The sequence below is a fragment of the Acinonyx jubatus genome, chromosome F2 (genome assembly GCF_027475565.1).
Source record: "Acinonyx jubatus isolate Ajub_Pintada_27869175 chromosome F2, VMU_Ajub_asm_v1.0, whole genome shotgun sequence".
NCBI lineage: Eukaryota > Metazoa > Chordata > Mammalia > Carnivora > Felidae > Acinonyx > Acinonyx jubatus.
The window spans coordinates 17945355-17970580 of record NC_069394.1 but is presented as its reverse complement, the minus strand read 5'-3'; the positions used below and the strand labels follow the sequence as shown (position 1 = coordinate 17970580).

Genomic DNA, 25226 nt, shown 5'->3' with positions numbered 1-25226 from the left:
CAAAATCTGATGAACACAAGAAGATGTGTTGTATAAAGGCTGTCTGCCCTTCTCTTTTAAATTGGTGAACTTCAGGATATATTTTATTTGCAGTTTTTAGGGTTTTGTGATTCTAAGGATCTCAGAAGAATGGATAAATCAAAGCTAAAATCTAGACCAGATGCAAAGGACAAGTGCTGTTTTCTCTTGGCCTAATGTATTGAAAGCATGCTATCGGGGATCTTTGACCTATTTCTGTCAATTCAGAGAACACAACTATCATAGAGGAAAACCCTCTATTATGTATCCTTCATAGCTACCCGAATATACTCCACATTACCTTATGGTTACAGGATTCTTGATCTTCTTCTACCGTTGTGTTGATCTTATTGTTACCAGATGTTTGGCCCTGTGCCTCGGGTTACCCAGGTTCACTGGCCCAACAAACAAAACAAAATTGGAATCATATTGAGTACATACATTTGGTGAAATAATGATATGTAGGAGAAATGAGAAGGATAGTGCCAAAGGGAGAAAAATTGAAGTGCTGCCTTATGAGGGCAGAAACACAAATGCCAAGAACATTTAAGAACCAAACTCAGCATTCTAAAGAAAGCTTTAATGTGTGAGCAAATTCCAGTGGCTACCAGGACAAACTATACTTTTTATGTGATTCGCAAAGCTTTGTTTTAAGGCACTGGGAGAAGAACGGACTGCGTAAGCGATGAAATGCACATTCCCTTCACGTCCAAATACCCATGGCAGTGATATTTGTCCCAGTGCGTCTGCATGAAATTAGATTTTTAATACATTTTTATATTTATGTTAGATTGATCTTGGCAGATGGTTTTTAGTAAGTCACAACATTCAGTAAATCATACCAAACAACTTACCTTGCAGCATAGACTTCACTGTTGCTCAAATAAACGATAGCTGTGTGTTTGGTTACTCAAGAGAAGGATTTTCAGACTGTCCGTGCCAGCCCTACTGACTGCTCTTCATCTGGCCTCTTGAATTCCTACCTCCTGAAAGATGACAGGTAGGCGCCATCAATGACATATGTGGGGTAATGGAAAAGAATGTGCCACTTGGAGCCAGACTACTACAGGTAGACTAATAGCCCTGCCATTTCCAAGCCATAGGACTTTAGCCATAGGACCTTCCAAGGCATAGGACCAATACCTCCTTTCAGTTCTAGTATTTTTATCTATGAAAAGGGGATTGTAATATACTCCTTATCTAACAAGGTAGGTGTGATGACCAAGTGAGAACATGTGTGGAAAAAACTTTGTAAATGAGGAAAGAGCTTACTACTGCAAACCGTTTGCAATGTGCAAAAATAACTTTTAAATTTGAAACTTGAAATCAAGTACATTTGACAGTGTACTATTAATATTTCAATAAGTGTTTCAGAGACATTTAAACACATCCTGTCACTTGCTTCAGTTTATTTTTGATTCCATTTGATTTGAGAGAAACTTGAATACTTGTTGTTATAATGCCCATTGAATTAAATATTCAGAAAATACCAGGGGCTAAGGACAAGTGTTAAGCTGCTCCATGTTTCCACTGAGATGAAATTCTGGGAGATACAATTTATAACAAAAGCCAGAATTATGGCCTTTGACTTCCCAATTACAGAGACAATCTTCTAGAACATAGAAAGGTGTTTAATCATTTGTGTGCATGCGTGTGTGTGTACACTTGCACTCGTGCGTGTAGCAAAAAACACATTATCTTAAATATACCATCTTAACTATTCTCAAGTATACAATTCAGTAGTGTTAAGTGTTGTCACATTGTCATGCAGATCTCTATAACTTTTTCATCTTGCAAAACTGAAACTGTATGTTTATGGAACACTGATTTTCCTTTTCCTCTCCCCACAGTCCTGTTTCTATGCTTCTGATTACTTTCGATACTTAATATGTGTGGAATCATATAGTATTTGCCCACTTGTAGCTAGCTTATTTTGTTTAGCATAATGTCCTCAAGGTCCATCCATATGTAACATGGAACAGTATTTCCTTCTATTTTAAAGCTACATAATATACCGTTGAATGTATATTCCACATTTTCTTTATCCATCCGCCCATGAACATTTGGTTTGTTTCAATCTCTTGGCTATTGGAATAATGCAGCAGTGAACATGGGTTGTGCAAATACCATTTTGAGATCCTGCTTTTAGTTCATTTGTTGCATCGTCTGCTAATTCTATTTTTAAAGGTTTGAGGAACCTCCATGATGCTTTTCATAAAGGCTACACCATTTCTTATTCTCACCAATAGTGCACAAGGATTCCAATTTCTCCACATCCTTGCCAACACATGTTATTTTCTGTTCTTTTGATAGTGGCCATCCTAATGGATGTAAGGTAATATCTCATTTTGGTTTTGATTTGCATTACTGTTATGATTAGTAATGTTGAGCATCTATTCACATGCTTGTTATCATTTGTATATCTTCTTTGGAGAATTGTCTATTTAAGTCCTTTGCCCATTTTTTAGATTGAGTTATTTAGTTTTTGTTTTTGTGGAGTTTTTGTCTGTTTGGGGTTTTTTGGAGTTTTGTTTTTGTTTTTTGCTTTTGTTTTGTTTTCTTTTTGCTATTGAGTTGTATATGTTCCTTGTATATTTTGCGATATTAATCCGTTATCAAATATAAGATTTGCAAATATTTTCTCCCATTCCATAGGTTTATAGGTTAGCTTTTGACTCTATTGATTATTTCCTTTTAACAAAATTTTTTTAACGTTTATTTATTTTTGAGAGACAGAGACAGAGCACGAGTAGGGGAGGGGCAGAAAGAGAGGGAGACACAGAATCTGAAGCAGGTTCTAGGCTCTGAGTTGTCAGCAGAGAGCCCAACGCAGGGCTCGAACTCACAAACTGAGAGATCATGACCTGAGCTGAAGTCGGACACCTAACCAACTGAGTCATTCAGGTGCCCTCAATTGTTCCTTTTGATGTACAGATGTGCCTAAGTTTGATATTGTTAAAATATCCATACTACCCAAAGTTACCTACAGATTCAATGCATCCATATCAAAATTTCAATGGTGTTCTTTGCAAAATTAGAAAAAAATATCCTAAAATTCATATGGAATCTCAAGGGAGCCTGAATAGCCAAAATAATCTTGAAAAAGAACAAAGTTGAAGGCCTCACACTTCCTGATTTCAAAACATCTTATACAGTAATCAAGACAGTGTGGTTTTGGCATAAAGACAGATATATAAACCAATGGAACAGAATAGAGAGTCTACAAATAAACTCTTACATATATGGCCAAATGATTTTCGACAGAGTGACAAGACTACACAATGGTGAAAGCATGATCTCTTTGACAAATGGTGTTGAGAAAACTGGATATTCACATGCAAAAGAAAGAAGTTGGACCTTCACTTTATACTATACACAAAAATTAACCCAAAATGCATTAAAACCCTAAATATAAGACCTAAAACTATAAAAACCCTAGAAGAAAACAGAGGAAAGGTTTAGGACATCAGATTTGGCAATAATTGCTTGGATATGACACCAATAGCACAGGCAACAAAAGCAAAAACAGACAAATGGCACTATATCAAACTAATACACGTTTTAAATTCACAAAAGTACAGTGTCATGAAAATTATGGTATGAAACCTCCTAATATATCAAATAACCACAGTAGAATACACTCTAAATTACATAGTGGCCTGTTGGCAAAGCACTGGGGGAAATGTTGGCTTTGGCTAAGTGAAGTCAGAAGGGGTGGACATGACCTGAACCCATGTGTGATGGTGTAGAGACCCAAGACCATAAGATCCAAGTGAGGAGGTTGAAGTAATCGGATTTGGATGGAGCACAGAAACATGTAAGTGAAAGAGACTGCAACCTGCCCTCCTTTCTAGGGGACGTCATATAGAGTTCTCATACCTTATCTCACAAATCATTACAGCCCAAAGTAAGTTCACTTATTTCTGCTTAGTTCCTCTCTATCTTCATTTATGACACATAATATAAAATCTTTATTCATTTCCACATTTCATGAGTACTTGTTATATGGGAGAGGGCTAGGACTACACTGAGATATAAATTTTATAAAATCCATATTCCCTGTTGTCTATATTTTATAATATAAAAGCCTCTTTGAGTTCTTAAATCTAGTTCACTCATAGATTTAGTGAGTTTCTGGTATCTATCAGGCCACATGAAAGGCACTGGGAGTACAAAGACAAATAAATTGAAGCTCTTTTTATTTGTGTCCACAGATTCTCCTTACAATGTTTTATCTTTTCTCTGAGTCAGGCTCCATCCTCCGTTATATGGCCCTGTATGAGATACAATGCTCTTCTCAGTGTCTTACAAATGGAATTTACTACAGATATTTATAGGTGTTAAATTCAATAGATACCCACAGAGCAACTCTATGAGTGAGGCATCAGTGCACACGAGACATGTGAAGGTAAAGAAGGTGTCACCTCTCCCCTTGAAATATGAAAGAAAGAAATGATGGCATAGGAGTTTCTAGGGCTTGTCTTCCAAGAAACATCATTTTAAACGGCTATCTGCATGTGAAAATACGATCAGGAGAGCCAAGGATTCCAAATGAGAGATTATGGCACCTGAAAAAAGCATAGAAGTAAGAAAAAAGACCCACTGAAGAGGGTAAGAAAGATAAATTCCCACTAGTCCCGTCACCCCTACCCCAAGCCCAGGCAGCCCAATGCAGAGAGATACTCCCTTCCAGTGGGAGGAGACTGGAACGGGCACCTGACTTTACCATGGATCCCGGAGCTGGCCTGTCCCAGCACCAGGCTAACTCCTGTAGCCCGAGGTGGCTCCCTGCAGACTCCTGCAAAACCAGACTTCCGTCACCCAGTGCTTTCTGTCTCCAGTAGCATCAGGCAGCTTCTGGGACCCCAGTGATTCCTGCAAACGCACGCCCCCAGTTCACACTAGCACCTGCTGTCTCCAGTGGCCCCAGACAACTTTAACAGCCCAGATGGCTCCTATGGCACCAAGCTCCCAGTAGGCTCCTGTGAATCCAGGCTCCCCGGCAGTGACTGCCAACCGCAGTGGTCCCAGGAGGATCCTTTAGCTTTCTCAGCTCCAGGCTCCCAGAAGCCCTCATGAACCTAGGCCCTCAACCCATCAGGGCACTAGACACCTTTAGTAGCCCCAGGAGTCTGGTGAAGCCCCAGGCAGCTTTGTGGGGAATCAGCTTAGAAAGTCTCTGAGCTGGCACCAATGGGTTAACAAGGCATGAAGAATTGGAAAGCCATAGGATGAACATACCCAAGTTTGGGTAAAACAAGATTAGGTAAATAAGATTAGGTAACCAGGGCAGAGGCCCCCAGTATAGGACAAATGGGGCAAAGGTCCCCAGTATAGGACAAACAGGGGAAAGGCCCCCAGTATAGGACAAAGGTATAGGATGACAGCAGAAAGCTGCTTTCACAGGAAGGAAGGACCAAATTAGGTAAACAGGTAAATAGGGCTATAGACCTCAGCGGGGAGAAGTTGCCCAGAAGGGAGCTAATTAGCAAAAGAAAGATGCCTTGTTGACCCTAATGTAGCATGCTCTCTCCTTCTTGTCCCCTAGACCAGTTTAGGTAAACAGAGGTGGGGCCTCATGTTTGTTGTAAACAACCTTCCACCCAGCACCAGAACATTGTTTTGTATTGACCCAAACCCCTGACACGGCATATCTTCAAAACCCCCTTTTCCCCCCATGCCCACGAGTTAATGTTCACAGTTTCATTGTCTCTGTGCATGCCCATCACACCTGTAAGCCTTCTGATCCTAATAAAAATGGAGCCAGGACCCTTACTCGGGGCTCTTGTCTCCTCCTGGACATTAGCCTCTCTCGCATTTTCAATCTTGTGTCCCGCTCTCTTGCTGGACAAGAGAGAACTCCAGACCCAGAGTCTATGACACAGCTTCCATGGCACCAGTCTCCAGCAGGCTTCCACAAACCCAGTTTCCTGGCCACTCAAGTGCCAGTCGGGCCCCAGGCCTACAGCAGCTTCTGTGATGCCAAGCTCCCAATAAGCCCCCACAAACTCAAGCTCTCAGCCAGGCCCAGCAGTAAGCCAATTACCATGGATAGAAGCTTTCAATGCACCCCAGTGCCAGGCTCACCCCATGGACTTAGATGTCAGACAGGCTCCTGCAGATCCAGGCTCCCACCTGCTTTACTACCAAGTGAACCCTGTGGTCACAGCCTTAAGGTTGCCTCCCACAGACACAGGTTTCCACCACCCCAGTGCTAGATCAGCCCCTGCACACACAACCTCCAGGTTGACCCCTGAGGCCTCAAGTTATAGGCCTCACTTTCATCATCTGTAACAGAAAGACAGTACAGAACATTCTTCTCTCAGATAATCTGGTTGTACAACCAGCTACTATATATAAAGATTTTTGAATGGTGCTTGGCACTGGTAAATGTTCAATAAATGTTGGCTGTTATCATTAATCTATCCTAAACGTGAAATGTGTTTTCTTTTTTTTTTTTTTCCAAACTTAAACGCTTGCAAATGTGGGAGCATGATTTATAAAGAAATACATTTCCACTTTGTTTTTATTGCTGTCAGAGATTTAACAGCTCACCCCATTTTCTCTATGAGAATAATAAACTCTCCTGCTCTGGAGTGTGAGATTCCTTGGCCCAAAGGTAGAGTAATAGAACTTGGTGAAGACTGAATGTGAATGCTGAAACTCATCAGGTGTTGTGAACCATACTGTCTGAGAGGAGAATGTGTGGGCCATGGATATATGCTGATTCACTTAGAAGAGACAGAACCACATTCCCTGAATGAAACAGATGCTTGACCACAAAGGAGACATTAACTCAAATCATGTGCCATAAGAACACCTGGGTATTGAACAGTTAGGTATTGGGCCTTGGAAACTGCAAAGAAAGCTGTAATGGCCAAGTGGCATGGAGAAAGTGGTTTCCATGGGAAGCATAAAACTCATACACTAATCCTGAGGTACACTACACAACCTTTGACAACACTGTTTCTATATGACTAGAATTGATAGAAAACTGTAAACTCTTTCCCCCCAAATGTTCTACATTGCATAAACTCCAGCATTTATGTGTTCTGCTGTGAATCACAGAGAGAGTTTGGATCCCCAACACATGGATGAACTCCTATTTCCTGCCAAATTTGAGAAATATTTATTTTGATAAGAATCAATAATGTGATTATTTTTATATGAGAATCATAGAGCATAATTATACCCATTATATTTAACAACCTAAAGACCCTGGAAAAATACTCTATCAGGCCCATGCCAATGTCATGTTATACAGCATGGCCTGCTTCACTTGGTGTGTCTGTTCTTTATTGTGATGTGATGTGTGATGGAAGAGATGAGTGGAAATGAAACTAGTAACATCAAATGTTTTTTTTTTTTCTCCACAAACACCAAAAACAAAGATTCAATAAGTTGGGACCACGTTGGGTCCAAGGTCATGCTTAATTAAAATGAAGGGAGCCCTGGAGCATGAGAAAGACCCCTGTTCAGATGACTAACTAAAAAATTAAATGGTCACATGTGAAAAAAGAAATGACAACACTAGCAACATGTAGTCATGTTGCATCAGGAAAGCTTTACCAGCCAGGCTGAGTGAGAATTCCAGAGGTGACACAGTTACTTTGTGTACTAGTGGAGGATGTGTTGCCAAAAACGAGAATGCCAGCACGAGGTTGAGTTTGAATCCCAATTCTGTCATTTACTAGTTGCACATCTTTGGGTGAAATATTTTGTCATTCAGCTTTCATTTCGTTTATAGTAAAACTTGGGATAATAACGGTCAATTGGGCAGAATTATTATAAGAGTTATATTAATGTAAGAGTTAATTCACATATGAGAGTTCCTCACTCAGTACGTGGCCCATTTTAGGAACTCAAATTAATTTGGTTTCGTTCAGTTGAAAACATTCCAATCAGAAGTAATTTTTTAAAAAATGCTGATAAAACATTTGGTTGCTCTGGTGTTTTCTAGACGTGTTGGATTGACTCTTACTTTCCAACCAGATGTTGGATGTTATGGATTATATGTTTAAGTGTGCAAGGACATACGAGGATTATATGTCTAACTGTGAAAGGACAGCCAATAATGCACTGTCCAAATAGATACACATGCAAAGACAAAAACAACAAATTGGACCTAAAGCATTATAGAAGCTCTGAATCTTTCTTGTACATTTTGTTATGTGTTCTAGGAATTTTAATTTGTGGAGAAGCTGAAGAGCATGAGTTTGATTTTTAAAGTTGCTTGTGTAACATTCAGCTTGTTACACAGGAGCAATGAGGTAGGGCGGATGATCTGGAGGGAAGGACAAGGTGGAGCTACCAAGTGCTAGTTGTGCATGTTAGACTAGTGATTTGAAAGAATAAAAAACCTATCAGAGAGACTAGTATTTGGATGTGGGCTTCACAGAAGTCATTCAACAGCTGGGACAGAAGTACAAATAGCATCATATAAGTAAAATGTCATTTTATCTTTTCATCTCTTCTTTCTTTTTCCTGCTCCAGACTTAGAAGACCAGGGAAATGGGGTGTGGAGAGTATAAAAAGGCCAGAGAAGAAATTAATCACATCCCGCTTTTCCACATCAGGTGACAAAGCTTGGGTCAGACACACACTGGAAGTAAAGGGGTTGAGGGTGGGGAGAACAAGAGGAAAAAAGGAAGGGAAAGAAATAACCTAAATAGGAGATTGAATTATAATGACTAGATCACAGTTTAATAGTAATATATTTCTTTTTTAATATATAAAATGGGGCTGTTATAATAACACAAAGTGCCCCAAATCTTTTTACAGCTTCCTGATGTTCTAAACAGAGACAGGGATTAGGTCTGAAGGGCTGTGGTGAAATATAAAACTATAGCTGATTAAACCTCACTAAGACTTGATACATTAATAAGCCCTTTACAAACATATTCCAGAAAATTTCTGAGAAAATTTCTACTATGTTCACGATTGTTGCCAAAGAACTAACATCTGCTCTCGACAACTTTGACACACAAACACTTACCTCTCTGTACTATGACATCAATTGATAGAAGTGCAATGACACCTATAATATTTTTAGTAGTGAGCTGGAGCTGGCCCACATCAACTTGCAGGAACCAGCTGTTAAATTTTCAGAAATTTTGTAAGCTAGTAGTTAAATTTAGTAAAAATTAGATTATGTTAGGTATAAGCTTACAATCAAATAAACTATATTAAAAATAAAGGTAGTAAACACTCAAAACTCATCACTTTCTACTTATTTTTACTACATATCACTATCATCTATACTCGAGTTTATTTATGAGTACTATATTTATACAGTAGAAATAGTTTATAAACACCATTATAATGCATCTCTTTCCAATTCCATGTTCATTGACATCATGTTGGTAGCTTGAAAGCAGTAAGACTATACCACAGATATCAGCAAATGCTAGAAAACAGGTTTCTTCATTTTCTGTTTTGTTTTGTTTGTTTGTTTGTTTTTTCCTGGAAAGCTAGTTTTTACATCACTCGTGATCCCTGATTAATTCTCTTTCAAGAGTTCTTTCATACCTCCACATTATTTTAGAAATTGCCTACACATTTTGTTCATTAAAAATCCTTACATCTCTTTCCATTTCAACATACTGAATCTCAACATTCCCTCCAAGAAGTAGGTAAATATTCAGAAATTGTACTACTGTGAGGAAGTTTTGTGAACTAGCAATATTGTGCTATTCTAAAAATAGGCTTGAATGGTTCTTAAAGGAAAAAACTGACTTTTAATAAAAAAGGGATCTCTAGCCTATGAAACCTCATTGTGAAACAAAGAAAATGTTTAATGCTAAAGACTTTTGTTCATAATTCACTTGTGAAAATAGAATAGAGCATATATGTATATGTAGTATACATATATATCATTTTTATATTATTGTCAAATGACTTAAAGACAAATATAATTAGACAATCTTGAAGAAACAAGAAAATGATTATCAGAAAAAAATAAATAGCGGGCAAATATTCAATGAAATATTCAAAGTGCTAAAAAATACTATAAATCTAGAATTCTGGGGCGCCTGGGTGGCTTGGTCGGTTAAGCATCCGACTTCGGCTCAGGTCATGATCTCACGGTCCGTGGGTTTGAGCCCCGCGTCGGGCTCTGTGCTGACAGCTCAGAGCCTGGAGCCTGTTTCAGATTCTGTGTCTCCCTTTCTCTCTGCCCCTCCCCTGTTCATGCTCTGTCTCTCTCTGTCTCAAAAATAAATAAACGTTAAAAAATTTTTTTTAAATCTAGAATTCTATATCCTGTATAATTATTTATATATTTATATAAATCTACATATATATTCATATATATGAATATAAATATGTATTCATAAATAGTTTCCTTCTTTTAATTTTTAATTTCATAAAGCAAAAATATATAATTTTGTCTGGTTTATTTTATACATAATGTAATATATATAAATACAAGAGCATGAAAGATCAAGGAGTTCATGGGTTTGAGCCTGGCGCTGGGTTCTGCACTGACAGCTCAGAGCCTGAAACCTGCTTCAGATTCTGTGTCTCCCTCTCTCCCTCCATCCCTCTCTTGCTTGTGCTCTCTCTCTCTCAAATAAATAAACAATTTTTTTAAAAAGAATGTTTAAATGCAAACAAAACTATGAAAAGGTTAGAGTGGCTATATTGATAACAAATTATATAGCCCTCAAGACAGACTTGTCTATTTAGAGGTAAAAAGAGAACATTCATAATGAAAAAAAAAGGGTCAATATACTAGGAAGATATAGCAACTATAAAGATGTGTGAACCTAATAGCAGATCTTCAAAATACATGAAGCAAAAACTGACAGATAAAATGGGAGAAAGCTATCTCATTAGCAGAAGACTGAGATTAAAAATCATGTGATAAGGAGACAGGTACAGAGGAACAGGTGCAAATGGGAATGGAGGTGTCACATCAAGTTTTCTGTACAACCGTCACTTTCACAGTGAAAATGATTTGATAATGATCCTGAGAGGCACTGATTTAGCAAACATTTCTTGAGCATTTATGTGTGGGGCAATAAAGTTAGGGTGATTCTATAGTGGGGAATAAAATAGACATAATACCTGCCAACATAGAATTTAATGTTTCTTTTGTAGGAAGTTGATTTATATAACGACTCCTCTTCAGAAAGAGGAATTCAAGTTGTCCTAGCCAAAAGAGAGGAGAAATGGAGGGATTGACACCAGGCTGGATGAGACCCTAAGAAACCACAAATAGGAAGAACATTGGATTATATATGCCGGAGGACAGGGAGCAGGATAAAAATAAACAAGATATAATCTCGTTTAGCGAGGAAACAGCAATAAGATCAAGAAGACATGTGGTAGCACTATAAAGCCGTTAAAGTGATTGGTGCAATATGAATTACTAAATGGCTATAAAGCAGAGTAGAATTAATAAAAAAAATAGATTCACATAAATACACATATGTAATATAATACAGTACATGTAATATAAATGAAATCGCTATGTTTCAGAAATAGGCAAAGCTTTGAAAACTGCTTAGAAGAAGAGATACAAGGCAGAAAGGCTTTTCTTGGCAAGCGTAGTTAGGTTGAGGGAAGAATATCACAAAGCAAGGCCATATGTAATTTGGGTAGAGCCCTCCCAAGGGGCAATGGTAGCAGATATGTTCGGCAGTGGCTAAGGGAACACAACAGGAAGTACTGAGAAATGAGGAGAGAGAAGAGAGGGGGCTAGGAAAGAATGCTGATGAATGCTTGAGAACCATATTTTAAATGAAAAGTAGAAATACGAGCAAAAGAATAATTCAAATAAAAATGATATTGGAGAGAAATTATTTTTGCTGCCGTGTCACACATTTGGTAATGGATTATCATATCAATAAAAGTGGATCAAATAACATTTTTGGAGGAGTGAATTTCTCTCCCTTACAATGTTTTCATAGTGAGGGAGCTTCTAGTACTGCAACATTCTGGTCTCCTTATTCACTTCTTTTCATGGAAAAGGAGATGACTTACTTGATTGGTGAGGTTTGTAAAAGTAACTGAGCATGCATGACAGAATTCCTTTCTCTCTTAGGTACCCAACTCCTTATAAGAATCCCGAGTTCATCTCTGATCTTCTATGCTATAAATTTTATGAAAGTAGACCTCTAGGAAGGTATTTATGTGTGTGGGTATATGGCTATATTTTGGCTGTAATATCAAACTATTTTTACCATACTCCATCTGCTTGACTCTTGTGTTTCTCAATGTTTTTGAAATTGGATGGGGAAGAGGAGTATTATTTACTATGTCTATCAAGCCTTAGGATAATGAGTTAAAAATAAAATACAGACAATTTCTTAAACTATTTCAGTTTTAGCTAAAGTATTGAATGTTTAATTATTAATTAGAGGTACTCTGGAAACCGGTGAGCATTAGTTATATAAATCTGGGATTCATCATTCTAAAGTAATATTTAAAGCTACAAGTGATTAAATTGTCTAGAAAAATAGAATGGAAAGTTAAGAGGGCCAAAGGAAGAACATTGTTGTTGAAGTCACGGACTATGAAAGTGAAGGAAGTGAAGGCAGAAAGGGGTCTATTGATAGAATGGAAGAAAAGTGGGATGCAAAGGTCATGAGTAGGAATAAGGAAGTGAGAGGAAAAAAAAAAAAGAAATATGAATAAGTTAGAAAAAGCAATCTAAGCATTTACATATTTGAGTCCAGAACAATTCAGAGCAATGCTTGGGCCATGGATGTGGACAAAGTAGTCATTAAAGTAGAGGAATGGTGGAAGCCACTAGTGCTGAGAAAGACAAGGAAAAAAAAGGATACTGTATTGACTAGTTATTTCCATCACATGCTACTAATTCAGGATGATGGCAGGTTTTTATGCAGAGTAGTTAGATTTCAGCTATATTCCATGTTCTTAAAGAATGAATACCATTCACCATATTTTACCAGGCACTATCTGAAGGCCCTGTTGATTCAACAAACAGGGTTGACAAGGCTATCGATTTCCTTGAGTTTACATTTTGAAGAAAGGATGAAATAATAAATGAATAAAGAAGAAACACATGGTGATGAGTTCCAAGCAGAGAGTTTAAATAGAGCAACTTGATATAGAATGACAGTCTGGCTTCTTTAAATTGGTTCTCAGAGAGAGGCTGATGTGCATGTGAGGAAGTCCCTTAGGTTGATAAAAGATAGTGATTGGTTGGGCAGAGTGTGGCATGAGCCACAGAGGAAGCGGGGTTTTGGGTCCTCCAGCCCTGCTGTTCCAGGAATCATTCCAGGAAAAATGATTTGGTTCCTCCTTCTTGAGAAAGGAACCAGCAGATGCCTCTTAATTTGGTCTTACTTAGTTGCAAGATTATATATATGCCATTATGTCCCCAACCTCATGGAACTAGATCAAACACATTTAAGTCAGGAAGAGGCATAATTAATTACTCAATCTCTTTAGAATATTAGATGCCTACATCATAGCAAGTTACATAGCCTGAGTTGACTTTATTTTCCATTTAACTTTAAGAAATGAGGAAATTGAGTCCCTGAAAAAAATGAGTCATTTAAAGCTACATGTTGATTCTGGGGCTCAGCCCAGGCCAAGGTTAAGCTTTCAGATTCTAGTTTAAAGCATTGGAATGGTCAAACTCCTCGAACTAAGCAGAAGTGACACTGCTGGCTATTGCATATTGAATGCCCATGTTGTAGTGGCCACTGAGTAGATTGACAAAGAGAAATTTGACAGGCTGTTAGAATATCCAATGACTGACTAACCACTAAAATAGATTCAAGGAAAACAATGTCAAATACCCAGAAATACACAATTTGTACTATATTTTAAAGGCACGTTGTGGGCACATCTCACAGAACCAAAATGGCAGTTCATCAAAAGCATACTTATTTGGGCTTTAGCCATTGAGACAATTCTAGATTCCAAAAGCAGTCACTCTAAGCACATATGGTTTTTTGTTTTTGGGTTTTTTTTCCCCTCATTTCAAGTCCTCTCTGCCTTCTGATTAGTTATCAAAAGTAGTCTCCACCAGCAAAATCAAGGGTGCAAATGTAGCCTTATGTAATAGGAAAATGTCAGAATCATATTTTCCAGGTTATTTAGCAATAGTGAAGGCAAAAAATATCTGTTTTACCAAAGGTAATTAGTGCTTCAGCAAAATTCATGATTTTGGCTGGGAAAGTGACTTAATAATAATAATAATCTGAAAGTCTGGCAGAAACTTAGGTAATGATAGAAAGCATGAGCTCTTGATGTTTATTTATGCAGATTTCAAAGGGTCATTGTATGAGGATTTTTTATTTTTTATTTTTAAATGTTAGTTTATTTATTTATTCATTGAGTGAGTTAGTAAGCAGGGGAAAGGCAGAGAAAGGGAAAGAGAGAATCTCAAGCAGCTTTCATGCTGTCAGCACAGAGCCTGATGCAGAGCTTGAACTCACGAACTGTTAAGATCATGACCTAAGCAGAAATCAAGAGTCGGATGCTTAACTGACTAAGTCACCCAGGTGCCCCTGTATGAGGATTTTTTTTTATGTGCTTGAAACCAAAACAAAAAGTAAAAAACAAAAACAAGAACTTGAGCATTATGAAGAGTGCTTCATTGTTGAAGAGAAAGAATGACAGTTTTATTGATTTATTTTTACAAATGCATTTTCTTTTTATTAAATTTTTAATTTTTAATTCCAGTAGAGCTAACATAGAGTGTAATATTAGTTTCAGGTGTGCAATATAGTAATTCAACAATTCTATACACCATTACTCAGTTCTCATCATGATAAGTGTACTCTTAATCCCTTTCACCTATTTGTACCCATCCCCCCACCACCTCCCCTCTGAGATACTATTTCAACCAGTACCCTCAGTTAAAGTTATTGTTTCTTTTTCAACAAGAACATTTTCTACTTGAAATATACTTCAGAATGTATGGTTCTAAAAGATATATATATATATATATATATATATATATATATATATATATATATATGACATTCCATCTATGAAATATAGAATACATATTTTCTTCATGTATCCCCTGGTTAATTTACATAGAAATATATACAACAAATACTACAAATTTTAGAAGACTGATATCATACCAAGTATATTTTCCAATCACAATGGTACAAAACTAAAGATCAACAATAAATCAAAGCTGGAAAATCTACAATGTAAATATTTAATATGTAAATATTAAATAACACACTATTGCATAAGTAATGGGCCAAATAAGAAATCAAACGTCAAATAAAAATATGTCTCAAAAGAAAAAGAAAACACAATATTTCAAAGCCTAGGGGATGCAACTAAAGCAGATGTTAAGTGAAATTTATGCTATAAATGATTGTACTAAGAAAAAAGTTCATATAAACAATTAACATTACACCACAAGGAACTAGAAAAAGAAGAAACTTAGCTGGAATTTAGCAGAGGAAAGAAATAACAAAGAAAAATCAGAAATAAATAAAATAAAGACTAGAACAAAAAATAACATAACATTGAAAGTAATGACCACCTTCTCCAAGAAAAATAAACAAAATTGGCAATGCTTTAACTATATTCACTAAGTTAATAGAAAAAGAAAAAGAAAGAAGTCTCAAAAACCAAAATGAGAAATGGAAGAAAAAAACAATATGACAAATAACCACAGAAATACATAGTGTGATAACAGATTACTATTAATAGTTATATACTAACAAATCAGATAACTTAGAAAAAAAAACACAGATAATTCCTAAAAATGCACTAAAAATTTACTAAGATTGAATCATGAATCTTGGATGCAAGAAACAGGAAATCTTCTTAGACCAATAACAAGAATGAAAGTTGAATTGGGAATCAAAAATCTCCCAGCACAGAGAAACCCACATGATTGCACTGGTGAATTCTACCAAATACTTAATCAAATAATCACAATCTTTATCAAAATCTTACAAATAATGGAATAGAAGGAATATATTCAAAATAATTCCATGAGGCCAGTACTACCCTGATATCAAGCAGTATAAAAACAATACAAGAATTAAAAAGTCTAGTTTATCTGATACACGTATTGCTACTTTTTTTTCTTTCTCAGTGAGGCTGTATTTTATTTTATTTTTTTAAATTTAATTTTATTTTTTAAATTTACATCCAAATTAGTTAGAATACAGTGCAACAGTGATTTCAGGAGTAGATTCCTTAATGCCCCTTACCCATTTAGCCCATCCCCCCTCCCACAACTCCTCCAGCAACCCTCTGTTTGTTCTCTATATTTAAGAGTCTCTTATGTTTTGTCCCCTCCCTGTTTTTATATTATTTTTGTTTCTCTTCCCTTATGTTCATCTGTTTTGTATCTTACAGTCCTCATATGAGTGAAGTCATATGATATTTGTCTTTCTCTGACTTACTTCACTTACCATAATACCTTCTAGTTCCATCCACGTAGTTGCAAATGGCAAGATTTCATTCTTTTTGATTGCCGGATACTCTGACTTTCCTTAGACAACCATTTGTGTGATAAATGTTTCTTCACCCCCTCATTTTCAATCTGCAGGTGTCTTTAGGTCTAAAATGAGCCTCTTGTAGGCAGCATATAGATGGGTCTTATTTTTATATCCATTTTGATACCCTATGTCTTTTGATCAGAACATTTAGTCCATTTACATTCAAAGTAATTATTGATATGTGTTTTTTGCCATTTTATTACCTGTTTTGTTGTTGAGAAATCTCCAGATAGCCTTATGGGTTTTCCATTTTAGATTAAGGATTTCTTCTGTCTTGTTGCTTTTAAGATTTTTTATCACTATATTTTGCAAATTTAATTACAATCTGTCTTGGTGTTGACAGGCTTTTGTTGATTCTGATGGGAGCTCTCTGTGCTCCCTGGATCTGGATGTCTATTTCCTTCCCCAGATTAGGGAAGTTTTCTGCCATTATTTCCCTAGAAATGCTTTGTCCACTTTTCTCTTTCTTCTTCTTCTGGGACTCCCATAATACAAATGTTCTTATGCTTGATGGAGTCACTGAGTTCCCTAAGTCTATTCCTGTGTTGCATAATTCTTTCTTTGTTCAGCTTCATTATTTTCCATTATTTTGTCTTCTAAGTCACTAATTTGTTCCTCTGCTTCTTCTAGCTTGCTGTTCATTGCATCAAGCCTGTTTCCAATCTTTTTTATTTCATTCTTCATCCCTGATTCTTTTTTTACTCTTTTATCTCCATTGTAAGAGTCTCACTGATACCTTTTATTTTTTACTCAAACCCAGTGAGTATCCTTATGATTGTTGCTTTAAATTCTCCAACAGGCATGTCAGTTATACCTGTTTCTTAGCTCTCTGGGTGTGGTCTTATCTCATTATTTCATTTGGGATAAATTCCTCCATCTTGGCATTTTGTCTAAGTCTCTGCCTTCTTCTCTGTGTTAGAAAAGCCACTTATGTTTCCTGCTCATGAAAGTAATGGCCTTAAGAGGAAGAGATCATGTAGTGTCCAGGGCCTGACACTTCGGGGAGTGTCTCCAGTGTGCGCTGAATGCAGCCTGCTATTGTGTTTTGGCTGCTCCATCCTTCAGACCAGTTGTCTGCAGAGGCTCTCCTTGCCTGCTGTGGGCAGTGTTTGGTCCCTCACCTGAATATGTTGAGTTTTAAGTAGGTGTTCTCTGGTCTGCTTGTGAAATGAGACCTGACATGAACTCCATCAGAACTGAGGTCCCACAGAACTCTCTGGTCAAGAGACATTGTCCTGCTCTTCTAGGGGAGGGGCCTGCCATGGTGGGACTGAGGAAAGTTGGACTGAGAAGGGCATTCCTACCAGGGCTTGGGGGGCTGGGGAGGGCTTGGTGTTAGCAAGTTAGGCAGCCAGTGACCCTGCTGAGAGGCATCTCCAAGAATGTTAACTTCTCAGGGACTTGCTCCTAGAATAGGGAATAATCTCCCCACTGGGTGCCCCAGGCATTCTTCAGATCACTGTTTCCACACTGTCTGCCCAGGGTTGTTTGCCTGCCCGGAGGGCATTATCCCAGCCAGGCCTGCTGACCTTTAAAGCTCCAGGATTTCAGCCCTGCTGGTTACAAGAACTCATGAAATTCAGCCCCTCTCATTTTCCAAGCCAATGGCCTTTGGCCTTTGGTCATTCCCCTGTAGAATCCTCTCTATCTCTTTTGCCCTTCTTTGCTACTATGGCTCCCTCCCCTCCACAGCACCCGTGATCCATTTCTCCCCTAAACCATGTCTCTGCACTTCCTACCTATTTCAACGTGGCCTTGTCTCTCCCTTTATTGTGGACTTTGCTCTGTCACTATTCAGCTGATTTCTGGGGATATTTAGGATGATTTGATAGGTAGTTGTGTTCATGAGACAACATAAGCCTAGGGTCTTCCTACTCTGCCCACCTTGGGGAAGCTCAAAGAGTGAGAGTTTTAAACTGAGGATATTGTGCTTGAATCAGAGAAGACATCTGATAACTCCAGCAAGAAGTATGCACATTCCCACTTTAAGCACCTGAAAGGGAAGGACTGGAAGAGGAGGTTGTCAGAAATTGTACAGGTGACCCTTGTTCAACATGGGGGCTAGGGGCACTGACACCTCATACAGTCCGAAATCTGTGTATAACTTTTCACTCCCCCCAAACATAAATACTAATAGCCTACTACTGACCAGAATCCTTACTGACAACAATTAATATATATTTTGTATTTTATATGTATTATATACTATATTACTATAATAAAGCTATAGAAAAGAAAATGTTATTAAGAAAAATCATAAGAAGAGTACTGTAAAAAATCTCTGTATAACGACCTGAACAATTCAGGTTGTTCAATGGTCACATTGTTCAATGGTCAACTGTATATCTGGTGTCTACTCTGTGTTTATTTGAGGGCCTATAATAAGCTAAAACAAATTTGACTTGGTCTGTGCCCTTGGGAGGTTATAGCCAAAAGAGAAAGATGGGCTCACAAGAAGATATTTTGGGGATGCTTGGGTGGCTCAGTGCAGAGCCTGACAGTATAGGGCCTGCTTGGGACTCTCTCTTTGTCCTCTCTCTGCCCCTCGTGTGCTCTTTCTTTCTCCCTCAAAACAAATCAATAGGAGCACCTATGTGGTTCAGCTGGTTAAGTGTCCAACTTCGGCTCAGGTCATGATTTTACAGTCTATGGGTTCGAGTCCCGCATAGGTCTCTATGCTGACAGCTCAGAGCCTGGAGCCTGCTTCACATTCTGTGTCTCCCTCTCTCTCTGCCCCTCCCCTTCTCTCTCCCTCTCTCTCTCTCTCAAAAATGAATAAACATTAAAAATTAAAAAAAATATATTTTTAAAAAAGAAGACATTTGAATCAAAATATGAACATGGGGCTAATAGAGGTTTTCTGGGGTTGTCAATGGAACACAAAGGGGGACACTTAATGCAGAGAAGTCAGGGAAGATTTCCTTGGGAAGCTATATTAGTAAGAGTTTGTTAATTTTTCCTCACTTGTTTTAATATATGTGATATAGTTAAAATGAAGTCAATGTACCAATCAGTGTTTAGAATACGAAAGAATCTTAAAAACCATGTATTATCTCCAGATACAGGCAGGTTTAATTCGTGATCCCAAGAAAGTCAATGACAATAACCAAAGTAAATTGAGGCATTCCATGGCATGTGAGGTTCCAAGCACATTTTCACAGGTTCTAGAGGTTAACCAGACTAACTGCTTAGTAATGTATTTTGTTTGATTATTACATCACTATTATGAAAAGCCAGTAAAACTAGTCATGAGAGAACCATTTATCCCCCAAGGGCTGGGCTTCAAATGTTTACTAGGACACTTTGCCGATTTTGAAAGAGTGTCTCTCTTGTCCTCTCAAGACTGTCCCTGTCTGCAGCCCACCAAACTGGTTTCATTCAACCTCATTTATGTTAGTGCCTATTAAACTCTCCCAAGTCTATCAGTCAACAAATAATTCTTTGGCAGAGAAGAAGTGTCCTCAAATGATCTTTAATCTGGATAGAAAGGAAGGCTTTGCATGTTAGCTCCAAATCAGTTAAAAATAGATATACATCCACCTACATATTCTCAGTCTATTAGTCCTCGCAGGATTATACAAATGTGTTTGGTACTCACATTCCAGAATGCATCTGGTATCTGTCTCCTCTTTATAGGAATAAATGAGCTCAAATGCTCAGTTACAACAGTTTGGTAAAATGATGTGCACTTAGGTACATGAGCAGCCTACTTTGATGTCAGAGGTACATTTTTGGATTTTTAGCTAATTTTTGACTTCAGGAACAATCAAAGAAAAAAATCATTTTTACTACATTGTATTAGTTTCATATTGTCGCTGTAATGAATTAACCAAAAACTTAATGGCTTAAATCAACAAATTTATCCTACAGTTTGGAAGTCAGAAATCTGAAATGAGTCTTACAGGGCTAAAATCAAAGTGTCAGATCAAGGTTTCTTCTGGAGGCTCCAGGAGAAAACAAATTCTCTTGCCCTTCCCACGTCCCGGCCTACATCTTTGACTCATGGCCTTTCTGCACTGCAAACTCTGCTTCAATTGTCACATCTCTGTCTCTGACTCTGCCCATACTACCTTCCTTTTATAAGGACCCTTGTGATTGCATTAAGCCCACCCAGGCAATCTGGGATACTCTCTCAATCTCAATATCCTTAAATTAATCACATTTATAAAGTCCTTTTCCTTTTTTTGCCATGAAATATAAAATATTGATAGGTTTTGGGGATTAGAATGTGGCCTTCTTTGGGGGCCCATTATTCAGACTATCACACACACCAATAACTAAGTAAGAAAAAAATGAAATAACTTTCTAGAAAGAAATAACTTTGAAAACCATAGCTCTAAAGAATTTCTTCTGTTCCTTTTTTTTCTCAAAAAAAAAAAAAGAGCAAAGACATGAGTATCTCTATAACACAATACGAGTTAAATACAAGATTTTAAGTTTCTTCCAGAAAGTAAATGACCTTGTGTCAAGTAAGGCATAGTTTTTAATTTCTAGTGTCGCCAAGGACAAACAAAAAGTCGCTTTGCTATATGAGAAAACTATTTAATACATACATAGGGAAGAACTTAGAAACACATTATCTGCCAAAATAAAATTGCAATTTTAACCTACCAACCTGAAATTACACAGAAATTCTAAAAGTAATTTAAAATCATAAGCTGGGAAGGATTACAGGCAACATAATATCCTAAATGTGCAAGACAGATGCTTATTTGTGCCAGAGGTCAATGCTCAATTGTACTCTGTGTGTCATCAGCTGAGCCAGACAAAGGGGGGGATGCTCCAGTGGGGAGAAATGGAAGGGAAGAAGAAGATCAGATATTAAGATACACACAAAAAGGGGGGGGGGTCAAATAAATTAAGAGGATCTCTCAAAGAAACCAAAGAGGAAGAGGGAGAAAACAAAACAAACTGCCAATCGTTTTCTACAGGGGCAATTCCTGAGTGTGTAAAAATAGGTAAGAGCCCGACATTTGTTGGGCATTCTACCATGCATGTGACACAAATCCTGCATCATTTGATTTAATTCTTTTGGAAATCCTGCGGGGTAGACCCACACGTACCCATTTTATATAGGAGAATCCTAGAGAACAATATTCTGATGGGATGAAGCTCACATAGCAAATTTGGCGGCACAGAAAAAATTCTAATTCCGGGTCCTTTGCTTCAAGACCACTTCTTTCATGTACTACATCCTGCTGCCTTAAATTTTCTGGAAAAAAAATATACTTCTTTCACATCAGAAGACACAATGAAGACATAATATTTTTCTCAAGGTAACCAAAGTGAATTTTTTGGACTACTGTTAGAGATGATGTTGTAGATATGAGTAGATGGGGTACACTATATGTTTAAAAAGCTGACTTTTTCAGGGTACCTGGGTGGCTCAGTCGGTTAAGTATCTGACTCTTGGTTTCATCTCACAGTTCATGGATTGAGCCCTGTGTTGGGCTCCATGCTGACAGTACAGAGCCTGCTTGGGATTCTCTCTCCCTTCCCCCGCTCCCCCGCCCTTCCCTTGCTCACACGTGTGTGCACACATTCTCTCTCTCTCACAATAAATAAATAAACTTAAAAAAAATCTGACTCTCTTGTCTATATTCTCAGAACAAAACGAAAACTAGTCGGTAATAAAACAAATAAAAAGCCTCTACAAAGTGCCAGGCACTGTTCTAGAAGTTAGAAATCCAATGATGAACACAGTACAGAGTTCCTGCTCATGTGGTGCTCATTGTTTAAGTGGGGAGCAAAGGCATTGATTATGTTAGAATTGATAATCAAGAGGGATGATTATTACAATTTTTGAATTGTAGTTGGTATACAGAGCTTAGTTTCTAGGGAATCAGAGATGGCTTCCAGAAGACATGGCATTTGGACTGAGACTCGAAAGATAGGCGTTAGTTAGGGGTCAAGGTACAGGTTTGCTAGGGGATATTATCTACTTAATGCCTATATTTCAAGCATCCTTAGTTGAGTGCCTAAAATATTTAGGTTTAACCTTCTTTTAAGTTTATTCATTTATTCTGAGGGAGAAAATGACAGCATGAATGGGGGAGGGGCAGAGGGCTAATCCCAAACAGGCTCCGCGCTGCCAGCACAGGCGTGACTTGGGGCTTGATACCTCGAAATCATGAGATCGTGACCTAAGCCAAAACCAAGAGTTGGATGCTCGACCAAATGAGCCACTCAGGCGCCCCTAAAATGTTTAGTTTTAAATGATGATCACCATTCATGTGGGCAGGTAAGAGGGTATATAGTCACAAGCTACAAGGGTGTTGAAGCTGGGATGGGGGAAAAGCAAGGTTCTTTCCTGTGTCCTTATATACCAGAGCTGGGGAGAGTGCACTATCAGAAACTCTGGGAAAAAAAAAAAAACACCTGAAGTTTTTGTTTTTAATAGCATAAAGGAACTATGAACTTTGAGGCTCTCTAGCCCTTCAGCTCCATAAAACATATTTTCTTTCATTTTTATCCCCAGCGTGAAGCTCAGGGCTTAGCTAATGTTACTACGGCTTTCTTGTAGTGTTCCCCAATTGAACTTGTTGCAACGATGGAAATGTTCTATAAATCTGTGCTGTTCAATAGAGGAGCCTCTGGCCATAGGTGGCAAATTGGACCTTTGAAAAGTGGCCAGTGTGAGAAGCTGGATTTTTATTTTTATTCCATTTTAAGAAATTTAAACAAAAATAGCCTGTGGAACAGCACCAATCTACATCTACATCCCCACAGGGGATGACAGAACATGTCATTTCCAAGAAGAGGCTTAGGTTGAAAATATAAAAGTGTTCAGATGAGTTCATGGTTTTATTATTAACATATTTGTGGTTGAAATGAAAAGAACTATCATGTTCTCTCATAATAGATTTTAAGGTGCTAGAGTCAAGGACAGACTGTTACCTGGGAGACCGAATATATGAGTCTTGTGGTAATTTATGAGGTCTAACACTTAATTCAGTGCCAGCAATGTGGAGTCATCTTGGATTAATTGCCATACAGACCCTCCACTTAGTATCCGTACACTTATGGCAGGTCTTTCCATTTCTTTGTCAGTGTGCTAATCTGAAAAATGGGGATATTAATGAGCACAAAAAATAGCCTGTGTTACTGGATTAGTTCAGTATCTGTCATATACTACATGATGAGCAGTTGATTATCCTTTCCAGAAGCATCTAACTCATTTGGAAGAAGAAGAAGTTGAACTCATTTCACGTTGAGGATTCATTTATGGGTACTCTCTGACAAGTCAATGAAACACACATAGGAGTGACTATTAAGATCTAGACTGTGAGAAAGAACAAGACAACTGGTTAATTTCATACTGTCCTGAAGAGCCAAAATGGAATAGCTGCATTTATCTATTACACATCATGACGGAAGTTAAGCTGCTGCTAATCCTTGGAACTATTCAGACTTTCCAAAGTGGGTGGGAGAATAAAGAAAGAAAGAGAAAACCCACACGGCTCTAGGTAAATCTTTGCAACTGTTTACAAGACAAAAAGGAACTCTCTATAGAAACCAAATATAAACAGCATATGTTATTAAACTCAAAACACATGAAAGAATAAAAGAAAGTCACATATATTTTTCAGTGTGACAGAGTCTGAGACAAGTTTTGGGGGAAGTTGAGTAAGGCCACAAAAAAGGCCTTTGCTTCTTTCAAACATCATTAAAATACACTTCCCCTGCCTCCCCCAAAAAAGGATTTTGCCTCTTTAGTATGGATGCCACTCAGAAGCCCATAGAATACATTAAATTCTTAGAGCATACATCCATTGTCATGTGGTGGAAGGCAACTAGAGATGTATAATGTAAATTTATAACTGGATAATGAAGGTCTTTCCTGCTGAACCCCTGAAGCAGATGGGGGTTGTTCCCTGAAGTTACTGTTCATTTTAAAGGTTTCATTACAGTCCCTTCAAAGAGGATAGTGAATTTCATTTATTTTAGAGTTAGTTCTTATAAAAAAAAGTTTGTCGTCCTATCTATCTGTTTTCTACTGTTGGGTAACAAATCATCACACCCCCTTATTAGCTCACAGTTCGGTAGGGTTCTTTTTGCAATCTCACCAGGCTGCAGTTGGCTGACTGTATTCTCATCCGGGGTTTGAGATCCCCTCCAAGTTTATTGCTATTGCCGACAGAATTCAGCCAACAGCCATGTAGCTATGAGACTGAGTCTATTTGCTTACTGGTTGTCAGCTTAGAGCCTCTCCCAGTTTTTTAAAGTCACCCACATTCTTTCTCATGTGGTGCACTCTCTCCCACTTCCTACCAGCCCTGGTGGGGCGTATTCTTCTCAAGCTCTGAGTCTCTCTCACTTCCTCATTCCACCACTGGCCAGAGAAAACTGTCTGCTTTTAAAGTGGCTTGTATGATTAGATTAGGCCCACCCTTATCTTTAGGTCAGCTCTGCCATATAACATATCGTCATTACCAGAAAGAGATCTCATCACGTTTATAGGTCCAAGGGATGAAGGCGTTGAACCTAGGGGGCCATTCCTGGAATTCCTCACCGCACTCTGTAAGGGACCCACAGGACATCTTCTGTTTCCTTCAAGTCATATCAGCAGCATTAAAATACTGCTTTTATTTAAATAAGCATTGCTAACATAACCCATTTTCCTGTCCCACACCATTCCCAGGAAGGTGAAGATTGGTTTCTGGGTTAGTTCCTCTGATTCTGAATATCCATTTAATAAAAATGTACTGAGCCACACTAGGTGCCAAGACATGTGCTGGGTTCTTTGGATCC

At 37.9% G+C, this 25226-nt stretch overlaps 1 long non-coding RNA gene across 1 annotated transcript in view; it reads right to left on the bottom strand.

Moving 5' to 3' along the window:
* The window catches only part of LOC113600469 (uncharacterized), a 112607-nt gene that overhangs the window by 19646 nt on the left and 67735 nt on the right, over positions 1-25226 (bottom strand). The window contains exons 2-3 of the long non-coding RNA XR_003421458.2: positions 873-1004; positions 320-413 (exon numbers count right to left, since the gene is read on the bottom strand). This is a non-coding gene — a long non-coding RNA (uncharacterized LOC113600469). The remainder of the gene's footprint in view (positions 1-319; positions 414-872; positions 1005-25226) is intronic.